At 51.6% G+C, this 13,403-nt stretch overlaps 1 pseudogene; it reads left to right on the plus strand.

The window, feature by feature from the left end:
• Nucleotides 1-700: 700 nt before the first annotated feature.
• LOC147672932 (uncharacterized) lies at nt 701-2,211 on the plus strand (annotated as a pseudogene).
• Nucleotides 2,212-13,403: the final 11,192 nt, after the last annotated feature.

Raw genomic sequence — 13,403 nt, forward strand, 5'->3', positions numbered from 1 at the left:
CCCCTCCCCACCTCCCTCACTGTCCGCTTTTTCTTACGCACTCCCGGTGACGGTATTAGGTACCCGTACAGTTTGGAACGGTCAGACTAACGGCCCTTTTTTTCCTCTCTCTCCTTGCCCGCCTCAGAGGAACCACCACCCGTGGAAGGAGCCGGATCGCCCTGGTGGACGACGCCCCACTCTACGTCCACCCGTGTTACCAACCACATCCAGGAGCCATAATTGGGACCTTCAACCAAGGACCTTCCGTGTCGGGGCTACCCCTACCAGACTGTTGTCTATCCTTGACTTTGTGCATAACCAAATAAACAGACATAGCCCACTATATACGGCCTCCACGCCTGTTTTTCTGGCCCGCACTCGCCCCACGACAACAGTTGGTGTCAGAAGTGGGATTGTCCGGAAGCATGGAGGCTGCAGTACAGAAGCTCGCAGAGACCCAGGAACAACTGGGGAAAATGATGGAACAATTTCTCAAAACAGCCGAGGATGACCGAGGCCAGTTGCATGACGTATTGAAGGGTCAAGGCGCGGCCCAGGACCAGGCTATGGGAAAGCTCACGGACGTACTAGGCCACCAAAGACTGGTCACTTCCCTCCCCTCAGTGGTTCTTCAAAAGTACGTCCCGGGAGAAGACCCGGACTTCTTTTTTACTAATTTCAAGCGGCTGGCCCAAACTGCTGCCTGGCCCCCTGATCGATGGGGACATTATCTTGGACCCCTACTTACCGGCGAATTACAAGCTGCCTATCAACAGGCCAACATCCAGGGCCAAACACCTTATGCCGATATCAAAACCTGTATCCTGGAACGTCTTGGTATAGACGAGGAGACCTACAGGGTGAAGCTGCGCCAAGCAAAGAAGGACCACAAGAAACACCAAGAGCCCTGTCTTTCCGCATCCGGAACCTGACCGATCGCTGGTTGCGACCTGCCTCCTCCACGAAAGAAGAAATCCTCTCCAAAATATATTTGGAACAATTCCTTGCTTCCCTAAATCCCTCAACCCAAAAATGGGTTCGCCAACACGCCCGTCTCACCTTGGAGAGTGCGGTTGAAATCGCCAGCGCTTACAGCCGCGCCCAAGACTTTCAGAGGCCAAAAGAAGAACATCCACATCGTTCTCAGCCACATACCGTGACTCGAACACCGAGACCTCCCTTACCCAAGAAGCCGGAACTCACCCCTTTGTTCCCATACCCGGTTGTACCGCGGGCTCCTCCACCCGGTCCCCAGTGTTATCACTGTGGAGGATATGGACACATCGCCCGGGTGCGTCCCCAGAAAGACGAACCAATGGAGGTGGGTCTCGCCCGGAATTACATATGCCTCCCTACAGATCCTAGCCCTCCTAGATTTCATTGCCCAGTACGGATTGAGGGACACCCTGTTCTAGCCCTTGCTGATACAGGCTGCAGACAAAGTGTACTCCGTCCTCAGGAGCTACCAAACCCTGTGGGACCAGTGACCGGTACGGTAGCCATCCAGTGTGTACATGGAGACACAAAACTATACCCCACTGCCAGGGTTCGAGTTCAACACCCGACGGATCAGGGTACTACACTCACCGTTGGCCTTATTCCGACGCTCCCGGAGCAAGTGATACTGGGCAGCGACTACTCTCGACTACCTCGTCTTCTCCATGAGACCACCAACTCCCTGGAAAAGTGGTGGTTGGAGGCCCCGTTTCCACACGACCAACTAAGTCAAGAGGCCTCGGACAAACCATACAAATCAAAAACCCAAAAGAAGGAGAAAAGGAGCCATGCCACTGTCCTTCCTGTCAGAGTGGAAGAACACCCCTGGGAAACCGACAGGGAGTTCCGAGCCGCCCAACAGGAGGATCCCGTCCTCCAAGATGCCTGGAGACGTGCCCTCAACAACGAAGACCCTTTACAAGTAGGTCCCTATTTCTTTAGAAAGAACGGCCTTTTGTACAGGAAGGGAGGGGCACAACAAACACCCCAGCTGCTAATCCCGGGACCCTTCCGAGACAAGGTGTTGTTTCTCGCCCATAGTCACCTGCTGGGAGGCCACTTTAGCGACGAGAAGACAGGACAGGCTATCTTGGAGAAATTCTATTGGCCAAGGGTCTACCAGCAAATAAAACTGTACTGCTGTACCTGCCAGGTGTGCCAAAAGAATAGCAGGTATGGGCCTCCCAGAGCGCCCTTACAGCCTCTACCCCTGATCGATATACCCTTCAGTAGAGAAGGGATGGACATTATAGGCCCCATGTTGCCCTCCAGAACCGGTTGTCGATACGCTTTAGTACTGGTCGATTACGCCACCCGCTTCCCTGAATCAGTACCCCTAAGACAACCTACAACCCAGAATATAGCCAAAGCCTTGATCTCGATTTTTTCTAGGGTAGGCTTCCCTAGGGAAATCTTAACCGACCAGGGGACCCCCTTCGTGTCCACCTTGATGAGGCAGGTGTGTTCACGACTCGGTATTAAGCAGATAAGGACCTCCGCTTACCACCCCCAGACAGATGGGTTGGTTGAGCGCTACAATGCCACTCTAAAGACTACCCTGAAAAAACTGTTGGCCCTTGAGAGCAGAAGGTGGGAGGAGATGCTACCCCTGGCTCTGTTTGCGATCCGCTGCAAGGTTCAGAGCAGCACTGGATATTCGCCCTATGAGCTCTTATATGGGCGACCCCCACGAACCCTGTTGGATATGGCTAAAGAGGCCTGGGAGGCCGAACCCGACCGGACCAGACCTCTCCCTGAGTACGTAGAAAACCTCAAGACACATTTGGGGCAAATACGAGACATCGTCAGGCAGAATATGGCGACTGCACAAGCCAATCAGAAGCACCAGTACGATAAAGGCACCAAACCACGGTCTTTTGCCCCAGGTGACCTGGTCCTTCTCCTGATCCCATCCTCAGATCACAAACTACTGGGACAATGGGAGGGCCCGTTTCCTGTCCTGCGACAAGTAACGCCGGTTACCTACGAGTTTGAAACAGACCCTAACAGACATATCACCCAGATTTACCACGTGAATCTGCTGAAGGCCTGGGTCGGTCCTCTCCCTGTACTGATTGGTACCAAACCCGAACAGGTTTTGTCTTATGAGGCATGCATTGATCCGGATCTCCCCGAAAACCAAAGACAGGATCTAAGGACATCCTTGAGTTTGTTACAAAAGATCTTCTCTACCTGCCCGGGTCGCTACTCGGTAATCGAACATGCCATCATAACCGAGCCCGGAAAAACGGTACGTCAACGACCCTATCGGGTCCCGGAAGCGCGTAGAGCAGTCATTCAAGAAGAGATAGTACAGATGATGCACCTGGGGGTCATAGAACCGTCCGTCAGTAGCTGGAATTCACCCATTGTACTAGTTCCTAAGCCAGACGGTTCGATCAGATTCTGAATCGACTTTCGAGAGATAAATAAAATCTCCTCCTTTGATACGTACCCCCTCCCTCGTGTCGACGAGATGATCGAACGAATAGGAAAGGCGAAATACATCAGTACCCTGGACCTCTGTAAGGGGTACTGGCAGATCCCATTGAAGGAGGAAGATAAGAAGAAAACAGCCTTTTCTACTCCCGATGGACTATATCAATTCACAATGATGCCCTTCGGCCTTCACGGCGCTCCCGCTACTTTCCAAAGAGCCATGAACCACGTCCTGCAACCGCATTCCCGGTATGCGGGAGCATATTTGGACTATATAATCATCTACAGCGATGACTGGAGGCAACACCTACATCACCTACATGAAGTCATCTCATCCCTGGGTTCTTATGGGTTCAGCATTAACCCGGCAAAAACCACCCTTACTGCCCAAACCGTTAAGTACCTGGGTTATCTGTTAGGTGAGGGAGTAATCCGATCCCAGAACAATAAAATCACAGCCATCCAGTCAATCCCCTTTCCAGAAACAAGAAAAGAGCTAGGTGCATTTCTCGGTCTCTTGGGATACTGCAGGAGATTTATCCCTGGCTTCTCCCAGACTGCAGCCCCACTAACCGATCTTTTGAAAAAAACGACGAAGACCGAAGAGGCACTGAAACACCCTGACTCTCGTATGTTACAAGCTTTCCACCTCCTTAAACAGTCCTTGTTGTCCGGTCCTGTGCTTATCAGTCCAGATTATACCCTGCCTTTCCTCCTTCAGACCGATGCGTCTGATCAAGGTTTGGGGACTGTTCTGTCCCAACGCGACCACAATGGGGACGAACGACCCATCCTGTTTCTAAGCCGCAAGTTGTTCCCAAGGGAGATCTACTACGCGATGGTAGAAAAAGAGGTGCTGGCTATTAAATGGGCAATAGAAAGCCTCCGCTACTATCTAGATGGACGGGAATTCATCCTGTATATCGATCACGCCCCATTGGAATGGATGGCCCGCAACAAAGAACATAATGACCGGGTGTTATGTTGGTTTTTGTCCCTCCAACCCTATAGATTCAAGACATTGCACCGGAAAGGCGTTGAACAGGGTAACACCGACTACCTATCCAGATACCCTCCCCCTGCACCCTGAACAGGAAGGACAGCTAGGGGAAGGGGATGTGAACAGACGGCAGTCCCTACCTTGAGTGACCCAATGCTTCCCTCGAGGTCCAGAGCCTCGCGGACCGATCCGACGGCGTCCATGGCAACCCAGACACCATTGTTTTCTTCCTCATTGCAGGACCCAATCCGGAAGGACAGAAAACCGGAAGGACTCCCGAGTGACCCTGGAAGTCCCACCCCCTACCCGGCGACAGATGAAGGAAAAGGAGGAAACGATGGCGGCGGTGTGTGCAGAGAGTTCGACTCGTGGCAGAAGACGGACGGCGGCACCCCTGTGGAGCGGAACGAAGAAGGAGAAGACGACGAGGTCTGGAGGGAGGACTGGTGGAGTCCTGTGGAGGACGCTGGAGAGCGGCCGTAGCTCGCGGGAGAGCTACGGCGGGGGCATGTGAGTAACAAACCCCTCCTTTGTAATTAGTCTGTGAATAACCCTAGTGTAAACTGCCCCACAACCCCCTCTGGGACTCACTGACCACTGTATATATTATAAAGCCACCCTGACCACTGTATTTAGCGTAAAGCAATTCTTCACGATCACCGCAACCTGTATGATACGCCTTGCACTGACTCTATCCTCCGACACCCTCCTCTTCTTCCCGACCATATACTCCCCTCCTACCTCACTGTCCGCTTCTTCTTACGCACGCCCAGTGACGGTATTAGCTACCCGTACCGTTTGGAACGGTCAGACTAACGGCCCTTTTTTTCTCTCTCTCCTTGCCCGCCTCCGAGGAACCCCCAACCGGGGAAAGAGCCGGATCGCCCTGGTGGACGACGCCCCACTCTACGTCCACCCGTGTTACCAACCACATCCAGGAGCCATCATTGGGACCTTCAACCAAGGGCCTTCCGTGTCGGGGCTACCCCTACCAGACTGTTGTCTATCCTTGACTTTGTGCATAAACAAATAAACAGACATAGCCCACTATATACGGCCTCCACGCCTGTTTTTCCTGCCCGCACTCGCCCCACGACAACAGTGCTTAATGAAGATCGGATTTGCCTACTGTGCAAATTTTTTTCTCTCTTATGATGTGTAAATAATGGATGTTTCCTTCTGGCTCTGACCAATAAAAAATAAAAAAATTAAAAAAAATCACAGGCCAGGCACTAGAAGAATCTGATCCAAACAATGCAATAACACGGGCCCGGCACTAGAAAAATCTGATGAAAATAATGCAATAACACAGGCCAAGCATTATGAGAATCTGATGCAAACAGTGCAATTACACCGGCCGGGCATTAGGAGAGTCTGATATAAACAATGCAATAACACGGGCCAAGCACTAAGAGAATCTGATATAAACAATGCAATAACACGGACCAGGCACTTGGATTTAAGCAAATAATGCAATACCAGAGGCCAAGCACTAGGAGAATCTGATGTACACAATGCAATAACAGAGGCAAGGACCCCTGGACTTGCCCCCACTGCCCACACTGCCTGTGCATTTACACCTGTGACCCCTGGACTCGCCCCCACTGCCCACGCCGCCTGTGCATTTACACCTGTGACCCCTGGACTCGTCCCTACCGGCCCACGCTACCTGTGCATTTACACCCGTGACCCCTGGACTCGCCCCCACGCTGCCTGTGCATTTATACCCATGACCTCTGGACTCGCCCCCACTGCCCACGCTGCCTGTGCATTTATACCTGTGACCCCTGGACTCGCCCCCACTGCCCACGCTGCCCTTGCATTTACACCCGTGACCCCTGGACTCGCCCCCACTGCCCAAGCTGCCTGTGCATTTACACCCGTGACCCCTGGACTCGCCCCCAAGCTGCCTGTGCATTTACACCTATGACCCCTGGACTCACCCCCATGCTGCCTGTGCATTTACACCTATGACCACTGGACTCACCCCCACGCTGCCTGTGCATTTATGCCTGTGACCCCTGTACTCCCTGCCTGTGCATTTACACCTGTGACCCCTGGACTCACCCCTACGCTGCCTGTGCATTTACACCCATGACTCCTGGACTCGCCCCCACGCTGCCTGTGCATTTACACCTGTGACCCCTGGACTCGCCCCCACTGCCCACGCTGCCTGTGCATTTACTCCCCTGACCCCTGGACTCGCCCCCACGCTGCCTGTGCATTTACACCTCTGACCCCTGGACTCACCCCTACGCTGCCTGTGCATTTACACTTGTGACCTCTGGACTCTCCCCCAAGCTTCCTGTGAAATTACACCTGTGACCCCTGGACTCGCCCCACCTGCCAATGCTGCCTGTGCATTTACCCCCGTGACCCCTGGACTCGCCCCCACTGTGAACGCTGCCTGTGCATTTACACCAATGACCCCTGGACTCACCCCCACTGCCCACGCTGCCTGTGCATTTACACTTGTGACCCCTGGACTCGGCCCCGCTGCCCACGCTGCCTGTGCATTTACACCCGTGACCCCTGGACTCGCCCCCACGCTGCCTGTGCATTTACACCCGTGACCCCTGTACTCACCCCCACTGCCCACGCCGCCTGTGCATTTACACCCGTGACCCCTGGACTCGCCCCCACGCTGCCTGTGCATTTACACCCGTGACCCCTGTACTCACCCCCACTGCCCACGCCGCCTGTGCATTTACACCCGTGACCCCTGTACTCACCCACACTGCCCACGCTGCCTGTGCATTTACACCCGTGACCCCTGGACTCACCCCCACGCTCCCTGTGCATTTACACCTGTGACCCTTGGACTCGCTCACACTGCCCACGCTGCCTGTGCATTTACACCCATGACCCCTGGACTAGCCCCCACGCTGCCTGTGCATTTACATCTGTGACCTCTGGACCCACCCCACCTGCCCACGCTGCCTGTGCATTTACACCTGTGACATCTTGACTCACCCTCACTGCCCATGCTGCTTGTGCATTTACACCTGTGACCCCTGGAAACTCCCCCCAACGCCCACGCTGCCTGTGCATTTACACCCATGATCCCTGGACTCGCCCCACCTGCCCACGCTGCCAGTGCATTTACACCTGTGACCTCTGGACTCTCCCCACGCTGCCTTTGCATTTACACCCATGACCTCTTGACTCACCCCCACTGCCCACGCTGCCTGTGCATTTACACCCATGACCCCTGGACTCGCCCCCACTGCCTACGCTGCCTGTGCATTTACACCTATGACCCCTGGTCTCGCCCAAACTGCCCATGCTGCCTGTGCGTTTACATCCGTGACCCCTGGCCTCACCCCCACTGCCCACGCTGCCTATGCATTTACACCTGTGACCCCTGGACTCGCCCCCACTGCCCATGCTGCCTGTGCATTTACTCCCCTGACCCCTGGACTCGCCCCCACTGCCCATGCTGCCTGTAAGTTTACATCCATGACCCCTGGCCTCGCCCCCACTGCCCACGCTGCCTATGCATTTACACCTGTGACCCCTGGACTTGCCCCCACTGCCCACGCTCCTGAGCATTTACACCCGTGACCCCTGGACTCGCCCACGCTGCCTGTGCATTTACACCTGTGACCACTGGACTTGCCCCCACTGCCCATGATGCCTGTGCATTTACACCGGTGACCCCCTGGACTCGCCCCCACTGCCCACGCATTTACACCGGTGACCTCTGGACTCGCCCCCACTGCCTGTGTATTTACACCCGTGACCCCTGGACTCGCCCCCACTGCCCCCGCTGCCAGTGCATTTACACCGGTGACCCCTGGACTCGCCCTCACTGCCTGTGCATTTACATCCGTGACCCCTGGACTCGCCCCCACTGCTCAGGCTGCCTGTGCATTTACACCCGTGACCCCTGGACTCACCCCCACTGTCTGTGCATTTACACCTGTGACCCCTGGACTCACCCCCACTGCCCACGCTGCCTGTGCATTTACACCCGTGACCCCTGGACTTGCCCCCACTGCCCATGCTGCCAGTCCATTTACACCCGTGACCCCTGCACTCGCCCTCACTCTGCCTGTGCATTTACACCTGTGACCCCTGGACTCGCCCCCAATGCTCACGCTGCCTGTGCATTTACACCGGTGACCCCTGGACTCGCCCCTCCTGCCCACGCCGCCTGTGCATTTACACCCGTGACCCCTGGACTCGCACCCACTGCCCACGCTGCCTGTGCATTTACACCTGGGACCCCTGGACTCGCCCCCACTGCCCACACTGCTGGTGCATTTATACCCGTGACCCCTGGACTCGCCCCCACTGCCTACGCTGCCTGTGCATTTACACCCGTGACCCCTGGACTCGCCCCCACTGCCTACGCTGCCTGTGCATTTATACCCGTGACCCCTGGACTCGCCCCCACTGCCCACGCTGTCTGTGCATTTACACCCATGACCCCTGGACTCGCCCCCACTGCTCAGGCTGCCTGTGCATTTACACCCGTGACCCCTGCACTCGCCCCCACTGCCTGTGCATTTACACCTGTGACCCCTGGACTCGCCCCCACTGCTCAGGCTGTCTGTGCATTTACACCTGTGACCCCTGGACTCGCCCCCACTGCCCACGCTGTCTGTGCATTTACACCCATGACCCCTGGACTCGCCCCCACTGCCCGCGCTGTCTGTGCATTTACACCCGTGACCCCTGTACTCGACCCCGCTGCCCACGCTGTCTGTGCATTTACACCCGTGACCCCTGGACTCGCCCCCACTGCCCACGCTGCCTGTGCATTTACACCCGTGACCCCTGGACTCGCCCTCACTCTGCCTGTGCTGTTGCGTGCTTATCTAGGATCCTGATGGATACTGTGACCTTATGCCCCTATTCGGCTATAAATCCATTTATTCCCTATATTGGCATAACCGTTCAAGTGCAATATTCAGTAACTCATCTCTGGCCTCACACGAACAGAGCAACATTCCAGAATAGCTTTCTCTGCCACTTCCTTTGCAACCAATTAGTGCAATGACAGAGCAGAAGTCACTATCTGAGATTCCTAGATTAACACTCTGAGTTCTTCAACAAGATAAAAACTCAGCAAACCTGGAAATCCCCGCTTGCTGTGTTTTGATTAGTAACAGAACTCTAATGAGCACTGATAAACGATCACTTCCTAGTGACATCTTATTGACGTCTTATGTCCAGCAAACTTACGTCAAACATGGCACCTTTCAGGTATAAATACTACCAACGTGGCCTTAAGCAAGTCCCCTGTTGCCCGTCGCCTGAAGCTGCTGTTATGCTGAAGATATCATAGCTGCTATCGCTACTGCTATCGCTGCTAACTAGCGAACGATGGTGTGGTGAACCTAGGAGCTGAACAGCCGTCCCTCTGCAAGAGCCCAGCAGATGCAAGCTGCCCGCGGACGCTGTCCCCCCTCCTTCTCCTCCTCGACGCGCTGAAGAAGAGACGCTGCCTTTCTCCTGCCGAGAAATCCAGCTCCAGCGTTTCTAGTCTACCCTTGCGGGTGACTGGGATATCGAGCCCTGAGGGAGATACCAGACCTTCATCATTCTATTCCAGAGGTATGGTGTTGACTAAACCCTTGAGAGAGAATTCTTGAAGCAAACCTTGGCAAAACCAACTTAACTTAAAGCTACTTACTTACTCCCCTCCCAAGTATTAGGCTTAGGTCAGGTACACTGGGGTAGGCGTAGTTAGAAGCACCAGTTGAGTATTTTAGCCTAATGTATATATGAATGTATATATGTTTTATTCCTTTTAAACCATTGTATGGCTAAGAAACCATATCAATGCTTTTACAGTATTATTTCGCAATACTTATCTTACTGTACGTACTTTTTATCATAACAAGTCTTGCAATTGTGGCAATACATTTCTCTTGTACGAGAAGAAAGACTGTTCAATAAATGTTAACCCTTTATTGACAAACGCCCGTCTCTCTATTCTCTACATATTGTGAAAGTAAACTGCACCAACCTGACTGAGTAAAATAACTGTCTATTGTTTCACACGACCCTAGAGATTGACTCTTGATCTGAAGAGCCAAGTTGTCATGTTGCACGGTTGTTGGAAAACTGAATCCCTTCTTGTCTGTGCCAGGGAAGCTGATCACTTCCTATTTCAGTCAAGAAAGTTTCCAGTGACCTCTGAGCTAGTTGGTAACAAACCCAATTAAGTTTAGCATAGTCAGTAGAGGCCTGGAAGATCCGCACTTCTACGTCGATACTACTGTTTATGTTATTCCAATGCGCAGGGCCTATTGGGAAAATAGGAACTACGCTACATGGCGCCCAACGTTTGGTAAGGCGATAAACTAACGCAAGACGTTAGAGTAACTCAGTCGTGCATATTTCACACAGACCCCTTTCTCCCGTAAATACTCCAATAGACGTCTGGAGTGGGTGAAAGGTTAAAATCCGCCCGAACTCAGTAGGAAGAGATTCCTATGTAAAGCTCTGGTTTATTCAACGTTGAAGGATACAGTGTTCCAAAATATTGTGCACCTAATCTTTGTCTCCTTGGAGACCTACTCTGCAAACCTTGCATTTATACAATGCCAGGAGAAAACGGAACCACTGGGGCCGCAGCAGATGCGACTCAGCAGGGTCCCGACGACACGGTACCGGGTGCAATAATCATCCCGCTACATTTAACAAAATCTATAACTTTAAAACTTATAGAAAACGGACTGACACCTCAAGGTGGTACAGTAATTTTCGTGATAGAGGCACACGAATATCGGCAGACAGAGGTATTCTATTCATGGATAAACTTTCCAGCGGCAAACGCTAGAACAAAAGAGTTTCACTATTACAAAATAGAGAAACCTCCGGAAGAGTACGCTCCTTTCGAGGAGACTGAAATCCCACTAAAATTCCAAGAGCACCTGCTCTGGTTTAATGGCGCCCTAAAACATAATGATCATATTACCAGGCTCGGTCCACTAGGTAGACCAGGAGCAACGTGGCCGGTTCTAGCCAGCTACACACCACATCCGGACATTGCAAAAATGTCTAAAGAAGAGCTGTTAGTACAGCTAAAAACATTAATAAAAATACATAGGCAATTAGTCCAATATGTAATGCGGACTGCAACAGTCCAACCAGCTGTTAATGTATCACAGCTGACCCCTCATCAGGGGAACACTAATAAAATCACACCACAGAACATACAGTCATGTCTTGGTAAAACACCCATAAAACGGGAACAAATTCTTTTCTGGTTAGCACAGAAAATCACTCAAATAGAGGCAGTATTTCCAGATACTACCCCTATAGAGAAACACAGAATCTTGACCATCAGCCTTCCTATGGGAATCGCACCACACGTGGAGGACTGTGACACTTGGGGTACAGTCTTTGCTTCCATTTACACAAAAACACATGGTGTTCTGTCTATGGCGGTAATACCAGAAGTGCTAAAACAGATTCAAAATGAATACGGTCCAGAGCCCGCTTTAAATCTTGGTATAAAATTACTGAAAGACTTCAAGCAGGTCTCGGCTATAATATTAGCCAACATAAAAGGAGAAGCAGCATCTGTGGCGATCCGCCAGAAGTTGAAGGAAACAGATATAACAGATCAGCCAGTTGAGCTTGCCAGAATCATAGAGAAATGCTATGAAGAATTAGGTAGAGACAGCTTGGGTGGGAAACCAGTAAAGCCCCAACTGCTCGAAAATCCTGAAAAATTATTTATTAAAAATAATTCAAATACTCCTAAAAAGAGCTGGGATGGAAATAAACAATCCACTCCCAAGGAAAATGTTTTCCAGTCCAGAGGAAGGTCTCCTCGGCGGAGGGAAAGAACTCCAACTCGAGAACACCAGTCTCCCCAGAGGAAGCCCTCTGAGAAAAGATATAACCTTAGAAATAGGGATAATTTGAAAAAACCTGATAGATATCAAAGTATTGATACACGTCCCTCTCGATCTTTTTCGCAGAAATCGGAAAGAAGAGGACGGTCAGACCCAGGAGAGCACACCAAGTCCAAAGACAAGGAACCTGCTCAGAGTAAAAAATCTCAATTTCCAAAAAAGAAGGTAGCCAGTATTAGAGTAATCAACCATGCCTAGAATTCTGAGGACACAGTTGAAAAACGGGGAGTGGGCATTGACAATGTTGGACAGTGCAGCAGAAATCAGTATAGCCTGCAAGACCTTGATGAGTCATCTGGAGACAGTGGACACGAATGAATACATTCAGGTTGGAACTGCCGACACCAGACTTAGCGAGCCCCATAAAATATACGAAATAACATTGCGTATAGAGGGTGATAAGACTAGGAAAATAAAAGGTCTATTTTGGGATAAGCTCTCAAAAGGCTATGATATTCTGTTAGCTGAAAAAGATTGGCCCCCAGAGTTTGTCAGGGAGTGCCCTCGTAGCGAAGAAGTGATTATGCCTGCCTTCTCGAATCACATTCCGATTCACAAAAAATATACTTATGCAAGGAAATGGGCAGTGGCCCAGGCACCGGCATCATATAAAAATCATGTAGGATGGGATGAGGACTCTCCTCCCCACAAAATCCAGTTAAAAAGTGAACCAACTGCCCAACGGCAGTATCCCATTAAGCAAGAAGCTAAAAAAAGGGTCAGGGAGATCTTAGATCAACTTGAATACCAGGGGGTGATTGAAACATGCACCTCTCAAATAAGCAATCCTTTGTTTCCTGTCTCCAAGCCAGACAATTCATATCGTCTAGTTTTGGATTACAGACACCTTAATGCATGTTGCAAAACTTTTGCAGTACAAAACTCGCATAGTGCAGCCCTAATGAATAACATAGTTAGGAAAAAATATAAAACGACATTAGACATATCTAATGGTTTCTTTTGTCAAAACATTGCACCAGAAAGCAGATATTTGACCGCTTTCTCAGCATTTGGGTCTCAGAAAAAAATTCTGTCGACTCCCACAGGGGTTCAAGAACAGCCCAGGATTATTCTCAGCTAGGGTAACAGAGTTACTACAAATATATGAT

The sequence above is a fragment of the Lissotriton vulgaris genome, unplaced genomic scaffold, assembly GCF_964263255.1.
Source record: "Lissotriton vulgaris unplaced genomic scaffold, aLisVul1.2 SCAFFOLD_1389, whole genome shotgun sequence".
Lineage (NCBI taxonomy): Eukaryota > Metazoa > Chordata > Amphibia > Caudata > Salamandridae > Lissotriton > Lissotriton vulgaris.